General features: G+C 41.6%; 1 pseudogene; it reads right to left on the bottom strand.

The window, feature by feature from the left end:
• Positions 1-438: 438 nt before the first annotated feature.
• Eif4g1-ps3 (eukaryotic translation initiation factor 4 gamma 1, pseudogene 3) lies at positions 439-2,767 on the bottom strand (annotated as a pseudogene).
• Between the last annotated feature and the right edge of the window lie 10,864 nt (positions 2,768-13,631).

Raw genomic sequence — 13,631 nt, 5'->3', positions numbered from 1 at the left:
TAGCCAGTATTGAGAACTTGGAAGTCATACATTTCTTACTGCACTGTATTTCTCAAGTGAGCAGCTGTGAATGACTGAATTTGGGGAAATAGTCTAGGAAGAAACTTGCTATTTTATTCCACATAGAACTCAAGTATGCAGTAAGTTTCAGGAGAATACAGAGGGCATCGTGATAGATGTATAAGGAGGACCAGGAAGAATTACATATGAATGAAATTAGATTACCATAGAAAGTATTCACATGTTCTTAGCATACTGTACCTACTATGGGGCCATTTTGTGTATATGGGTGGTAGTGAACATTACTTTGGGTCCTGTGATAGTTATTTCCTTGGCTGTCTACTTGATATATTTGGGAAGAAGGAAGCTCAACTGATAAATTGCCTCCATCAGATTGGCTTGTGAACACGTAGGAGCATTTTATTGATTGCTAACTGATTATAAGGGCCCAGAGCACTGTGGGAAATGATGTCCTGGGTCTATGGTCACTACAAGGACCTGGAGAGCATAGAGTGCTTGTAGCTCCTTCTGCTCATTACACAGGTATTTCTGTCACGGTCTTGCTCTCACTTTCAACATGTGAACATCCACTCAGAGAGGTATCTCAAAGACAATTGCAGAATAGCACTAATGCATTGGATGCTATCTGCTGCTCATTCAAGTTGACCTCTATCCAGTCAAGCACATTGATTACTGTCACCGTCCTTCAGCAGCTTCTCTAGCTGCCTACGCAGCTCCTCACAGGCAAGTGTCCTTTGGCCAGGAGCTTCAGATTCTTCTCCCAAGGTATAGTTCACCTTCTTTTCAACCACAAATGAGCCAATGTCTTGGCCTAGAAATTCCCTCCAGCTTAGCCCAGCCTCTTGCCACAGCATCCCAACCTTTTTGGGACCCATGTTCTTATATAAGAGACCCAGGATCTCTAGCAAAAAAGAAGTAGCTTTGCCCATGGGTCTCAGAGGCTTCGAAATTTCCCTGAAGAGCTCTCCCATGGTCACCCCATCTTCTTGGAGAATAGGTGTTATCAGTTCTGCCAGGTAAAGCCATACATGAGGAATATCAATTTCCATGTCCTCAACCAACTCTCATACAGTCTTTGATAGCACTGGGCCGTAGAGAGGTGCCCTGCACAGAGCAGTTGGTACAGAAGTCACCTCATATGCTCATGAGCAATGGTACTACGCTCCAGCATGGAGAGCAAGGCAGGTGAAGCCAGCTCCTGGACACACTGTACTGTTTCCTTCTTGTCATTGAGATGGAAATATTCCTCAGTGATGGCCTTAGATGTCTTCTCCACCTTCTCCACAGAGTGCAGCCTTTGGAGAGCTCACTGGAGGTAGAGTGGCTTCCAGCTTCACAGGATCCCGACCATGATTCTCTGTGAGGCTAGCTGCCTTGGGGAGTCTCACGCTGGGATGGCCACTCTCTACTTCGCTCCTCTACTTCTTTGCTAAAACTTCTCTTGGTGGCAGGTGTTCTGGCATGATCAAATTGGTCCCCACAGTCACCTCCCCACCCTACCCCCAGCTCACTCTGTTCTAGTCAGTCTTCCTGGTCCCCAGCTTTCTCACCTCATCCCCGCTTAAGCTACTCCTCTGTGTAACACTTCTGTTATGTGTGGGGTAAGTTTGCCGAAGAACAGAAAAGTGATTCAAGGTAGCTGGATGAGTGGCTTCCGATGCTGTGTCTGAGGGCTTGGTTCCTGAGCCTCCACTGTTGCCCTTGCCCCAACTCAGTAATCCTCCAGGTGCAAAGAGCTGGCTGTTAGAATCAATGGAACCAGGCTTTGTGATCTTGGTGAGCTGTGAGGTGTCAATGGCGCGACTGCCTTTGCTACTTCCAGTATGGGTTCGGCAAGACTGGGTTCTGGAGAGAGGCAATATGGCTCCCCAGTTTCACAAGAGATGGGGGTCGATTCTACTACAGACAATGGTTTCATCTCCATTGTCATAGTGTCCCCAGGAATAGACAGGACTCCAAGATTAGACTCAGATCCCGGCTCCAAAATTGGGGTTGGTGATGGGGTTGGAGAAGGCAACGAAGCCTGAGATTTTGTGCCAAGGCTGTGCTTGGGCCAGACAGTCCTGGCCTCCCCACAATGGTTGCTCCTCATGACAGGTGACAGGTCATCTGACTGGATAATGACAGCAACCTGAGGAGACGGCCCCATTGGGTTGAGGCTCGACTGCCTCCTGTCTGGGGAGGAGGCAGTGCGGGCCCCAGACATGATCTCTTCTGTGATATCCTTCCCTCCTTGTTTTGGGTCTCGAATTTGGATAGTTTTCCATTCCCTCTTAGGAGCAATCTGGGGTAGCCAGTTCATCAGAACTGGGTCAGGAGCCACATTAGTAGGAAACTGCTGCACACCTTGGGCTGGGTAAACTCGGCAGAGCTTGCACCTGGACAGTAGCCTGGGGCTCCTGGTTGCACAGGGTACTGCTGTGTTGGGACAACAAATGTGAAATGTCCCTGTCCAGGGATATAGTAGGCTCCTTGGGATGCTGAGTACGAGATCTGCGAAGGGCATTACTTGGGATCCAGCAGGGTAGATATGGGGTGGTGGGCCAGGACGGGCAGGGGCCGCACCCTGCACTGCTAGGGAGCTGGTCCCAGCTAGGGTAGAAGTGCTGGCAGGACTGAGACAGAGTGTGCATTTGTGTAGCTTGAGGCTTGCTAAACACCACCCCAGGGGAAACTCTGGCTGTGGGTGGGAGTCTAGGGGTCTCGGCTGGTGGGGGGGGGCTGTGGGCTGAGGAGCTTTGTTCATTTCATTTGGTGCCACATCAGGGATGGCCTACATGCTCTGGGCATCCGAAGGCCTTTAGTCTCCTTCAGTCTGTGGAGCTTAGCCCATGCATAGAAGTAGTTCACAACCATTTCCATCTCCTGGCACAGATCTCGCTTGGTGACCACCACTCAGAACATTTCTTTAAGTGCTTCTTAGCCATTTAAGATTTCTCTGTTGAGAATTCTCTGTTTAGTTCTGTACCCCATTTTTTAATTGGGTTATTTGTTTTTGTTGAAGTCTAACTTTTTGAGTTATTTATATATTTTGAATATTAGTCCTCTCTGTCCCATGTAGGTTAGTGAAGATCTTTTCTCAAGCTGTAGGCTGATGTTTTGTCCCATTGACAGAGTTCTTTGCCTTAAGAAGCCTTTTCAGTTTCAAGAGATTCCATTTATCGATTGTTGATCTTAGAGTTTAAGACATTGGTGTTCTGTTCAGGAAATTTTCTTCTGTGCTAATGTGTTCAAGGCTATTTGCCACTTCTCTTTTATTAGATTCAGTGTACCCAGTTTTAGGTTGAGGTTTGTGTAGGGATATAAATATAGATCAATTTGCATTCTTCTACATGTAGATCTCCAGTTAGACCAGCACCATTTGCTGAACATGCTTTCTTGTTTCCACTGTATAGTTTTGGCTTTTTGTGTAAAAAATCAAGTGTCTATAGGTGTGTGAGTTTATTTCTGGGTCTTTGATTCTATTTCACTGATCAAAAACTCAAGTGACAGAACATGCTGGTGAGAATGTAGAGAAAGGGGCACACTCTTTCACTTCTGTATAACCACTCTGGAAATCAATCTGGTGGTTCCAAAGACAATTGAAAATTCAGCTATTATCACTTCTGGGCATATACCCAAAAGATGCCCTACCATACCACAAGGGCACATACACCATATGTTCATAGCAGCCTTATTCGCGTAATAGCCAGAAGCTGAAAGCAACCCAGATGTTCCTCAACTGAAGAATGGATACAGAAAATGTGGTTCATTTACACTACGGAATACTATCCAGCTATTAAATACAAGAACAACATTAATTTTGCAGGCAAATGGATTGAACTAGGAAATATCCTAGTGAGGTAACCCAGACAGAAAAAGAACAGATACACTTTGCTGTCCCCGCCAGCGGGGACCCAGTTATTCAGGGTCCCGAAGAGGCTTTCTACCTGTGGGCCAAATGAGGGTGAAGAGAAGAAGGAGACCAAGCAAGATTCTGTTGTCAAGGTCTCGTTTATTGGGATGTACGTTACAGCTTTTAAGGCTTTCAGGTAAGGGGAGTGTCCTTTGTGAAACACAGAGGAGGGGGAGATGAGGATATAGGCAGTGATAGCTGGAGGCAAAGAGGTCAGGCGGTGGAGACACCGGGTGTTGACTCAGGAGATAACTGATTTTTGCTTAGGCTGACGCATCCCGTGAATGTTATCTTCCTGTGCCGTAAATTCATGGGAGAGGCTCTTAGAGGAGTATGTATGGCCAAGAGTCACGGAGCCACTTTGAGCTATAGTCACAAAATGGCCAGGCCCAAATCCAATATGGCTCACTACACTTTGCACTCACTGGTTCATGGATATTAGCCAAAAAGTACAAAATAGCCATAATGCACCCCTCGGACCCAAATAAGTTAAGCAAGAAGGAAGACCCAAATAAGGATGCTTAAATCCCACTTAGAAGGGGAAACAAAATAGTCATGAGAGGCAGAGGGAAGGAGGGAACTGGGTAGGAGAGGTGAGGGAGAGGGAAATGGGGGGGGGCACGATCAGGTATGGAGAGAGATAGGAAAGAGGGCCAGAGAGCCAGGAGAATGAATGGGATTATGCAGCTTCCAGAGGTTGTTGGGGGAAATCTCTAGAAAATCCTAGAGACCTTGAATGGGGGAGGCTCCCAGGACTCAATGTGGGTAACCTGTGCCAAAATGCCAAAATGCCAAAATCGCAGTGGAGATATGGAACTTGAAGAGACCACCTGCAGTAGTCTGACAGGATGCCCAGTGGAAGGATGAGAGAGGACACCAACTGACCTACAAAACGTTTGACCCAAAATTGCTCCTGTCTAAACAAATTGGGGACAGAAATGGAGAAAAGACTGAGAGAAAGGCCATCTAGTGACCAACCTAACTTGGGATCATCCCATGGGTGGGCACCAATCCATTATTACTGATGTCATGCCGGCTTGCAGAGCCTAGCATGGTTGCCCTCTGAGAGGTGCTACAAACAGTGGACTGGGACAGAAGCAGATACTTACAGACAAGCATTGGACAGAAATAGGGGCCCCCTATGCAAGAGCTACGGGAAGGATTGAAGGAAATGAAGGGGATGACAGGAAGACTAACCTAGAACCATGGGAGCTCTCAGAGACTGAGCCACCAGTAAAAGGGCATACACAGGTTGGTCCGAGCTACCCAGCACATATGTAACAGGGGTTGCCTTGTCTGGCCTCAGTGGGAGAGGATGTGCCTAATCCCATAGAGACTTGATGACCACCCCTCTTTGATGGGGGTACCCAGGGATGTACCCTCTCAGAAGTGAAGGACATTGGGTTGAGGGAAGGACTCAGAATGGGAACTTGCAGGAGGACAGCATTTGAGATGTAGATAAATAAAATAATTAAAAAGAAAAGTTTGTTAAGGACCAGAAGGGGGAAGCAAGTCCTCAGTGGTCTTTTTGGTTCAGTTCTTGCTTCTGCTTCCAGTGATGACGAACTGTAGCCTGCAGTAAGCCTACCTGGGGAACGTTTCCTCGTTTTCTGTACTATGGAGTTCAGGTTTTATGCTGAAGGTCACCGGCAATCTCTCAAAAAGTTTAATCACCAGGAGGCAATAGGAAGAATAGTGAGAGTCATGATAATGTGTTAGGAGACCATTGGCATCTTGTATACAGAGGATGACCAGGACCCAGACTGAGTAACAAATTATGAGAGACCAAATGGAGTGGACATGGTTGATAAAGGTGAAAGAGGTGGACTTGGCGGGATGACTCTGGTGAAGATGTGTGAATTAAAAAGCACTGCTATCTGAGGATGCAGATAGGAGAGGATCATTTCACCCAGAGTACGAATGTTAAATGAACATTAAACAAATATATATCAGGATGACACTCTTATACCTATCTCATTATTACAGAAAGCACATCCCTTTCTTCTTCTTAGCCTTTTAAAGTATTTAAATAAGCTACTAATATGAACTATTATATATATATATATTACGTATAATTGGCAGAATCTAGTTACTGAAAGAATACAAATTTATAATTATTGTGGGTAACTAAAACATTGATTATTGAATAAGTACTGGATGATTACCTTATATTTTTCTTGAATTATCTACACAAATGCAGTATGATAAGATAAACAATTTGAAAAAAGCATGATCTTGTTTTTAAAGGAGAGACTCCTACCCAATTTCTGATGTTAGTATTTGTCAGTGCTATGGTAAAGAGCTCTAGGGAGCCTTAGTCAGTATCAGTGCTCCCGCACTTGGCTGTATCTGTGCCATATGCATAACCCTCTCATCCATCCTCTGTGGTATTTGCCGTGGTAATCAGCCTTTCTGAAAAGTGGATTGCTTGCATTCCTAAATACCCAAATGCTCTCAGATCATTTGGTTTTACCTCAATTTATTGCCCTCGATACTCTATTATTATTTTAAATGGGTTAGAGAGAAAATGTGTCTGTACATAAACCAGGACCTAACTCATACATCATACCTAAGCATTCAGGACAGGTAAGAAAGGGCTGTACCATTTAGCTAGGTACGAAAAGCACAGTACCATTCTTCTAGATTCTCTTTTAAAAATGAAAGTGCAGTGAAGAGTAAAGTTTTACTGCAGGGAATGCCTTTCAGACATACAAAATTCATGTTCCTTTCATTGCGCAGAACTGGGAAGTGTATCAAGAGCCTGGCCAGGGCTAGGTAAGCACTCTCCCAGTGTGCTGTATGTCCAGTTTTCTTGTGAGTTTTCATTGATTGGCAGGGTCTCATGTTGTTGCCCACCCAGACTGATGTTCAATTTGCATTGTTACTTAAGTAGTATTACTGTAGCTTATCCCAGGAGAAAGGCCATTTTCGCAGCAATGGAGTGAGGATCAATCAATGGGTGATGTTATTTAACCTGACAAACATTTGCTTTGGAGGGCTTTTTTTCTGTGGAAATGGAAGAAAATTGGTATTGTGGTTCAAGTACATCCCCTCTTCTTTTTTTCTGTTCCTTTTTTTTTGTTGGATATTTGATTTATTTACATTTCAAATGTTATTCCTCTTCCTGGATTCCTCTCTGCAACCCCTCTATCCCATCACCCCTCCCCCTGCTTCTATGAGAGTACTCCCCCACCTACTCAACCACTCCCAATTCATTGCTCTGGCATTCCCCTATACCGGGGCATCGAGCCTTCACAGGACCAAGGGCCTCTCCTCCCATTAATGCCAGATAAGGCCTTCAACAGAAATATACTGACTACCCTGTTCTTAGGCCCAAATTTTCAGAGTGGCAAAGCTGTGGTTTTGATCTGAGCAACACAAATTACACGTAGACAATTGCTTTTTTATTACCCATTGAGAGTAGACCTTCCTTAAATTATACCCAACACAGTAATTTGTCTAATCTACATGATAATGCTCTTTAGTCATAAAAAGTTTCTGGAAACATTTATTTTGGGAACATTACTCAAGCTTGGATTTACATATCATGTGTAGTTTGCCAAAAACCAAGCAAAATTTCTCCTGATTCTCAAAGATGCTTCAAAATATGCAGAGTTACAGAAACTCCTTGTGGTTTCTTACATTCAATGTAGCATACAAAGCTAACACCAGTGATACGATTCTATCCTACATAAAGACTGTGTCCTCTAGGAACTAATAGCTTTAAAGGGAAGGCTAAGCCTGGAGTGGCTGCACACACCTTTAATCCCAGCACTTGGGAGATTGAGGGAGGAGATCTCTGTGAGTTTGAGCCGTCTGATTGACATAGTGAGACCGGCTCTGAAAACAAACAAACAAAAATAAAAAATACAATTTCCTGTCCTTTCTGGTGGGGTTCTGATGAGAAAATAAATTCCATAGGCATATTAATAGTAGAAAGAAACGTGAATTTATTTAATATTTTTATATGCACATGGGAGTTTTACCAGATCCCAAAGATCTATAAGCCTCCTTATAGAGAGGCAAAACATTATGGGATTCCCATATGTGATAAGGCAAGGGTCCTGGTCTGAAGGCAGTGAACTGTGGACTAGAGATTAGGAAACTTACAGGGAATGAAGAGAAAGACAAGCGCCCCTCTACTACAGTTTCTCTTGTGCTTCTCATTCTCAGTGGCAGCATTTGAGAGGACCTGTTTTACTCCCTTCTTCGACTAATTTATTTTTCAGCATTTTGAGGGATGGAGATTGTGTTTCTTCTTAGACTTCATCTTGTTTGTTACCTGAGTTGCAACTTAGAAACTATTATGGGGAAATCATTAAATCATTAAGGCTGCCAAGTTGAAGTAAGAATTCTCTCCTTTTCTATTCAGTTTTACCTCATGTAAAAGTCATATTATCAGTGAAATTATTTTCCAACAATACTTCGTCGTTATGCTTAGTGCTACAGAAAATAAAAAAGCTACATATCCTCCTTTTTGTATTGCCTCCCCACAATAAAATATATAGTCTGAGGAATTCATAACAAAGACACTGCTCATCCTCCTCCTGCTCTACTCCTGGGATCTCAAATTCCTTGCTTACTGTTGTTTTTGGACAGATATTGTTGAATGAATAAATTTGTGTGCCTTGTCAAATTTTAGGAAATAGTTAAAATTCTTTGGTGTTTCGTGTTCTTTGTGCTTCTGTTGAGAATTATATGATTTCTGACTTACATTTTAGTGTCATCACCAAAATAAGCACATGGAGGGCTCTGTGGGAAATGGCTTCCATTATGGTTGAGCAGTGCTTGCTCCATCCAGCGTTTTGGCAGGAATGTTGCGGTTACTGCTTTCACCTAGTTGACTCTATCAAAGTTTCCAATCAAAGTGGGTCTTCAGGGTTTCTGGGTCCCAGGGGCTCAGCCTTTCTTTTTCAGGGTCCTGTTGTTTTTTCTAATGCAAGCTTTTGGTAAATTTATCCCAGTCCTGTTTTCTTAAGAGGTCAGATATTGATTTCTAAGCTCCTGAAATTCATGTGGCATTTTATAAGCATGTTCTACTTCAAATTTTCAAGAAAATTGAGTCTTCAGTGTTTCAAAGTACAGCTAGAAAGTCATCTTTGAGTGACATGAAAAGTAAACTGAGCTGGTATGAGGCATAGTGAAAATAACAGGTTCAGCTAAACATGTCTGTTTTCAAATAAACAAGATACTTCACCCAGTGCTGTGCAATTTCACTTCATTTAGAAGGATTAGTTTTATTTCATCACATATGCAAGTGCTTAGTAGATCGATCAATGATAGGATTTTGTTGCTACAATGTTTCCAGGAGATTTAATTTGATGTTACTTGGGAACTATTTTGTTTACATGAACCCAGGCTGGTTATATCTCACCCTTGTCTCAAATGACGATTATCTAACTCTAGAAAAGGTTTTTCAGAAATAAAAGGTTGATAAATAGCTATCTAAAAAGTATACTCATGTTGGCTATAATGGTTTATTGTTTTACTTAAATGACAATGTGACAACTGTGTAGAAAGGTAAAACTTGGCTTAGTCAAAATCCTATAGCTAAAAAAAAAGAATTAGAAACCAAAGAATATCCATTCTGATAAGTCTCTAAACTTATCAGTAAATCAATATTAGAGTTGACTTACGCTTTGTACAAATTCTCATTGTCTTTCCAATATACTATCCTAATACCTCAAAGCACAAAACTGAGGTATATTAACCAAATACACATCAATGGGGGCGGCCACAGTGAGGGTCTGAATGGCATTCTGCAAGAGTAGGAAGACAGTTCCTGTTGGATCTCTTATGTTTCTGCACTTGTTGAGAATAGCAGCATGGGCAGCCTTTTGTTCTGCAATGTTCATGTGTGAGTAGTACTGAGAGGCAGAGATTATATTTTTTTCTGCATCAGTGGAGAAGTTTGCTGCCTAAAAGATTTGAGAAGATGGACTTGGGAGATGGCTCTGTGGGTAAAGTGCTTGCTGCATAAGCAGGAGGACCTGAGCCCAGATCTCCATACAGATGTACAAGCTGGGCATGGTGGGGCCTGTCTGTTACCTCAGTGCTGGGGTGTGGTTCCAAGACAGGTGAATCCCAATAGCTTGCTAATAACTAGTATAGATGGAATTGTAAGCTCCAAGTTTAATTAAGAGAGCCTGTTTCAAAACTAGATTAATAAAGAAATATACCTAATGTCGATTTTTGACCTTTACATGCATCCATGAGGGTTAAGTGTACCTGTACACAGTCATCCACCCACCCACACACACACAGACACACACACCAATCACACACACAGACACACACACACACACACACACACACAGACACGAGACAGAGTTAGGAAGGCAGACAGAGATAGGGACAGAGACACACAGAAAAATGAGAGAGAGAGAGAGAGATCTCACAGAGAACCCCTGCCTCCGATAAAACCCTCTAGAGAAAAAAATTGTACAATTATAAAAAAAACTGGGTTTTCCTAAGCTTGGAGTGCCCCATTTGTAACATAAACTCACTGCCTTCCAAGGATATATTTGGGACTCAGAGGATTAGAGAAACTGATATGAAGACAAAGTTATTGTTTCCTGTTGTGGTCTAAATAATACAAACTTTCCTCTCTAACCCAAGAGACTTATGTCTTTTATCAGCATCCAGAAAGTTTTGGTTGGCTTAACTTGTTACTTTATAGGTAGTGCAAAATCTCATAACCCATAAGATTCCTGACAAAAAATGTCATTTAAAATAGAGAACTTGGAATAGTCTAAATATTAGAATGGTAGAGTGCTAAATGTTATGGTTCATTAAGTCAATAAATATGTGTCTATGAAAAATGTTACAAATTTATATACTAAAATAGAAAGAGAAAAATATATATTGTGAACTAAAATATGTCCTATAAGTTTATTATGTATTATATGTTTCTATTTGGTGGGGGAAATGCATGTTAAATCTGTTATGTTCACTGAAAAACAAACTGCGTCCACCCCATTTTTTCACATTGCTTACATCTTGAGGATATAGTCTGAGTGGAAGATGGGTCATGGGATGTGAACTATTAAAGTACAGTCCTAGAGTGCTTAACTTTGAGTAGTATTGACGATGTTTTTTTTTTTTTTTTTTTTTTGTTGTTGTTGTTGTTTTTTAAACATGAGGCTGGAGAGATAGCCCCGGAGTTAACAACACAACTGCACTTGCAGAGAGGGTAAGTTTGGTTCCTAGTACCCTCATTGGGTATCACAGAATTGCTTGTAATTCCATGTCCAAGGGAATGCAATGCATCTGGCCTTTACAGGTAACTGTACTTACATGCACACGCCCACATACATATATAAAACAAACATAGCAGTAAACAATCACTATTTCTTCTTTTTCTTTTTATTTCTTTTATTAACTTGAGTATTTCTTATTTACATTTCGAGTGTTATTCCCTTTTCCGGTTTCCGGGCCAAAATCCTCCTAACCCCTCCCTCTCACCTTCTTTATGGGTGTTCCCCTCCCCATCCTCCCCCCATTGCCGCCCTCCCCCCATAGACTAGTTCACTGGGGGTTCAGTCTTAGCAGGACCCAGGGCTTCCCCTTCCACTGGTGCTCTTACTAGGATATTCATTGCTACCTATGAGGTCAGAGTCCAGGGTCAGTCCATGTATAGTCTTTAGGTAGTGGCTTAGTCCCTGGAAGCTCTGGTTGCTTGGCATTGTTGTACATATGGGATCTCAAGCCCCTTCAAGCTTTCCAGTTCTTTCTCTGATTCCTTCAACGGGGGTCCTGTTCTCAGTTCAGTGGTTTGCTGCTGGCATCCGCCTCTTTGTTTGCTGTATTCTGGCTGTGTCTCTCAGGAGCGATCTACATCCGGCTCCTGTCTGCCTGCACTTCTTTGCTTCATCCATCTTGTCTAATTGGGTGGCTGTATATGTATGGGCCACATGTGGGGCAGGCTCTGAATGGGTGTTCCTTCAGTCTCTGTTTTAATCTTTGCCTCTCTATTCCCTGCCAAGGGTATTCTTGTTCCCCTTTTAAAGAAGGAGTGAAGCATTCACATTTTGATCATCTGTCTTGAGTTTCATGTGTTCTATGCATCTAGGGTAATTCAAGCATTTGGGCTAATAGCCACTTATCAATGAGTGCATACCATGTGTGTTTTTCTGTGGTTGGGTTACCTCACTCAGGATGATATTTTCCAGTTCCAACCATTTGCCTACGAATTTCATAAAGTCATTGTTTTTGATAGCTGAGTAATATTCCATTGTGTGGATGTACCACATTTTCTGTATCCATTCCTCTGTTGAAGGGCATCTGGGTTCTTTCCAGCTTCTGGCTATTATAAATAAGGCTGCTATGAACATAGTGGAGCATGTGTGTTTTTTATATGTTGGGGCATCTTTTGGGTACAATTACTATTTCTTAATATCTTTTAACATCAATGGACTCAATTCCCCAATAAAAAGACATGGACTAACAGTGGATACGTAAATAGGACCCAGAATTTTTCTGCATATAGGAAATGTACCTTAGTGACAAAGACAGAGACTACATAATAGTAAAAGACTGGGAAAAATTTTCCAAGCAAATGGTCCCAAGAAACAAGCTGGAGTAGCCATTCTAATATCAAATAAAATAGACATTTAGCAAAAAGTTATCAAAAAATATAAGGAAGGACACTTCACACTTATCAAAGGAAAAATCTACCAAAATGGGTTCTCAATTCTGAATGTTTATGCTCCAAATGAAAAAGCATCTACACTCATAAAAGAAAATTTACTAAAGCTCAAAGAATACATTGAACCACATACAATAATAGTAGGAGACTTCAACACCCTGCTCTCATTAACAGACAGATTATGGAAACAGAAGCTAAACAGAGACACAGTGAAACTAACAGAAGTTATGAACCAAATGGATTTAACAGATATCTATAGAACATTTCATCCTAAAACAAAAGAATATACCTTCTTCTGAGCAACTCAGAGTACCTTCTCAAAAATTGACTATATAAATGATCACAAAACAGGCCTCAATAGATATGAAGAGATTGAAATAATCCCATGCATTCCATCAGATTATCATGGACTAAGGCTGGTCTTCAATAACATCAAAAACAACATAAAGTCCATATGCACATGGAAGCTGAATAATGTGCTACTCAATGACAACTTGGTCAAGGAAGAAATAAAGGAAGAAACAATAAACTTTTAAGAATTTAATGAAAATGAAGGCAAAACATACCCAAACTTATGGGACACAATGAAAGCAGTGATGATAGGAAAACTCATAGCTCAGAGTGCCTTCAAAGAAATTGGAGAGAACATACACTAACAGTTTGACAACACACATATAAGCTCTAGAACAAAAAGAAGCAAATACACCCAAGAGGAGTAGAAGGCAGGAAATAATTAAACTCAGGGCCAAAATTAAACAAGTAGAAAAAAGAGAACTATACAAAGAATCAACAAAATCAGGAGCTGTTTTTTTTGAGAAAATCAACAAGACAGATAAACCCTTAGCCATACTAATCAGAAGGCATAGAGATTGTATCCAAATTAACAAAATCAGAAAGGAAAAGGGAGACATAAGAACAGAAACTGAGGAAATTAAAAAAAATTATCAGATCCTACTAGAAAAGCCTATACTCAACAAAACTGAAAAATCTGGAAGAAATGGACAATTTTTGAGAGAGACATCAGGTACCAAAATTAAGTCAAAATCAGATAAACCGTCTAAACAGTCA

The sequence above is a fragment of the Rattus norvegicus genome, chromosome 4, assembly GCF_036323735.1.
Source record: "Rattus norvegicus strain BN/NHsdMcwi chromosome 4, GRCr8, whole genome shotgun sequence".
Classification (NCBI taxonomy): Eukaryota; Metazoa; Chordata; class Mammalia; order Rodentia; family Muridae; genus Rattus; species Rattus norvegicus.
Note: the sequence above shows the minus strand (reverse complement) of the source record. Positions and strands in the feature narration are given on the sequence as shown.